General features: G+C 43.7%; 1 protein-coding gene across 3 annotated transcripts in view; it reads right to left on the bottom strand.

Moving 5' to 3' along the window:
- The window catches only part of Cplane1 (ciliogenesis and planar polarity effector 1), a 97,902-nt gene that overhangs the window by 12,508 nt on the left and 82,089 nt on the right, over positions 1-3,305 (bottom strand). The window lies entirely within an intron of this gene.

Genomic DNA, 3,305 nt, shown 5'->3' with positions numbered 1-3,305 from the left:
AAAAAAAAAAAAAAAAGAATACACTGTATGAAAATTTTTCAATAGAAATTATTTTAAAAACTTAGCTCAGCATTTGTGTATTTATGTGTGCAAGCAAATGCACATGTGTGTATGCATATGTAAAGTCCAGGGCCACCTTCTATCACTCCCCGCCTTACTTTCTTGCTGAAGCTGAAGCTGGCTGGTCTTACTAGAGACAAGCCCCATGGATGCTCAGATCGCTGCCTTCCAGACCAGCTGAGCCCAATTCTTTATGTGGAGGCTACAGATCCACACCAGCATCCCTGCACAGTAAGCAAGGCCCTACCTACTGAGCTGTTTTCACAGGCCTCTGGCCAATTCTTTAACTTCAATTCCTAATCAGATTTAGAAATTATTTAACCAGAATGAAATCATTTTAAATGTCTAAACTAGTGTGTGTGTGATTTTTGTAGTAGTAATTATCTACATTTTTAAAGGATTCTTTGTGGGTCACGTGTAAGAATACTCCGTGTGCACATACATAAGTACACCATGTGTGCCTGCGACACATGGAGGCCAGAAGTCGATATCAGATAGCCAGGAACTGGACTTACAGGCAGTTCTAAGCCATCATATGAGTTCAGGGAATGGGACCAGGGTCCTTTGCAAGAGGAGTAAATTCTCTTCATCACTGAGCCACTTCTCCAACCTGTATTATCTACATTTTAAGATAACATTTTTTTCTGTATCATGTATATGTGGAACACATAAGAAAATATACCCTCCTTCCTTAGTACCTTTGTAGAATGATGGAGTATAAATTAGTCAAACAAGACAGGACATCTCTGTCAACCTGAAAAGAATACATCCTGGAAACAAATAATTTCAATCTAGAAGCAATCTTCTTCGAGGAAGAGGACCCAGAGAATTATTTTTGAGGATTTTCCAAAATTAAGTATGTATCTTTCAGCAAAGCATCTACATGTATAATCCTGAAAGACAATCAAATTCTAGAGGGAAGAGTGTTCTGACATCTCCTAAGCGTTTTCCTTGTTTAAAAAACCAAAAATACAGAATACCCAAGATACCATCCACAAAACTCAAAAGGTCAGCAAGCTGAAGGGCCCAAGTGAGGATGCCTCAGTCCCACTTGGGAGGGAGAAGAAAGCAATCGCATGGGGGGGGGCTGTCTGGAAGGGAAAGTAGACAGAGGCAGGGGGTGGGGAAGAGTGGAACCTGATCTGGCATTGGGTGAGGGAAAAGGACTGAAGCCCTGAGGGCCAGCAGAAAGAATGGGAATAGGCAACCTCGGGAGGTAGGAGGTTGGGGGGACCCTCCAGAATGCACCAGAGATCTGGGAGGTGAGAGACTCTCAGGACTCACAGGGAGGGACCTTAGATGAAATGCCCTACAGTAGGGAGAGGGAACTTATAGAGCCCACCTCCAGCAGGAAGACAGGACATCAAGTGAGGGATGGGGTTGCCATCCCACAGTCACATCTCTGACCCATAATTGTTCCTATCTGAAAGAATTACAGGGATGAAAATGGAGAGGAGCCTGAGGAAAAGAAGGTCCAGCAACAGGCCCAAAGTGGGATCCAGCTCAGGGGGAGGTCCCAAGGCCTGACACTATTACTGAGGCTATGGAGCACTCACAAAAAGGGACCTATCATGATTGCCCTCTGAAAGACCCAACAAGCATCTAAAAGAGTCAGATGCAGATATTCGCACCTAACTAATGGACAGAAGCAGCTGAACCCTGTTGTTGAATTAGGGAAGGTGGAAAGAAGCTGAGGAGAAGGGCAATCCTGTAGGAGGACCAGCAGTCTCAATTAATCTGGACCCCCAAGATCTCTCAAACATTGGACTACCAAACGGACAGCACACACCAGTTGATATGAGGCCCCCAACACACATACAATAGAGGACTCCCAAGTCTGTGTTCATTCAGAGATGATGTACTTAACCCTCAAGAGACTGGAGGCCCCAGGGAGTTTAGAGGCCAGGTGGGGTGGGAGGTGGGACATCCACATGGAGACAGGAGGGTGGGGAGGAGTATGGAATGTGGAACAGTCGGAGGGTAGAAAGGGAAGTTAGGGGGGTGAGGAGATGGGGATGGGAAGGGGGAGAGTAAAATATGTAGTGTAAAAAAAATACATTTAAAAGAAAAAAAAGATCTTATTAGATTGGCCTAAATTTTCTCTAAACCTTATATAAGCATGTGCTTCAACATACAAGAATTTTGGCTTTTTAAAAAAGAACATATTTTATTTCTTAATCCCTAAGTCAAGGATTTTTCTTTTTGAGAGATGGGGTCTTATGTATCCCAAGCTGGTCCCAGACTTTTTGTGTACAGAGGAAGATGTGAACTTCTGATTGTTCTGCATCTGTCTGCTGAGTGCTGGGATCACAGGCATGTACCACCATAGCTGCATTATGTCTGCTGGAGGCTTTGGGCATGCAAGGCTCAGCACGCTACCAACTCAGCTAGATTCCATTCCCATCCCTCAGTGTAAGGACTTATTTTCCTGCTTTGTACCTGGAAAGTGTAAAACAAATTTTGTTTTGAGACAGTGTTTCTCTGTGTAGCCTTGGGTGTCTGGGGACTCGCCAGTATAGACCAGGCTGGGCTTGAATTCACAGAAATCCACCTGCCTTGCAAGCACTGAGATTAAAGGTATCTGCCAGCATGCCTGGCAAGTGTGATTTCTTTTCTTTTTTTTGATTTTTTAAGACAGGGTTTCTCTGTATAGCCCTGGCTGTCTTGTAACTTTGTAGACCAGGCTGGCCTCAAACTCAGAAATCCGCCTGCCTCTGCCTCTCGAGCGCTGGGATAAAAGGCGTGCGCCACCACGCCTGACGCAAGTGTGATTTCTTAACAGCAACTAATTAGAGGAAAAGAGAGATGCCTTCCATGGCTCTAAGATGGTATCCGTAGTGATAACTCCTTGCTTATTGTATACTGACTTTATCCTAGGAGACAAGGACATAACTCAAAGACAGGGTGCGCTAAACACACATCTTGCAAACTGTACATGGTGGTGCAGCCTTTAAGCCCAGCACTGGTGAGGCAGAGAATTCATTTCTATAAGTTCAAGGCCAGCCTGATCTACAGCATGAGTTCTGGTTGCAGATTTAATCCTCAAATAGTACCTATAAATCTGGACACAGTTTGAAAAGTGACCAGTAAGAAATGAAATAGATGGCTTTTGTCAGAGAGTAGAAGAGTGCTATATTTAAAGAAAACCTTTTTTTTTTTTTTTTTTTTTTTTTTTTTTTTTGAGACAGGTTTTCTCTGTGTTCCTGGCTGTCCTAGAACTTGCTCTGTAGATCAGGCTAGTCTCA

The sequence above is a fragment of the Mus caroli genome, chromosome 15, assembly GCF_900094665.2.
Source record: "Mus caroli chromosome 15, CAROLI_EIJ_v1.1, whole genome shotgun sequence".
NCBI lineage: Eukaryota > Metazoa > Chordata > Mammalia > Rodentia > Muridae > Mus > Mus caroli.
Note: the sequence above shows the minus strand (reverse complement) of the source record. Positions and strands in the feature narration are given on the sequence as shown.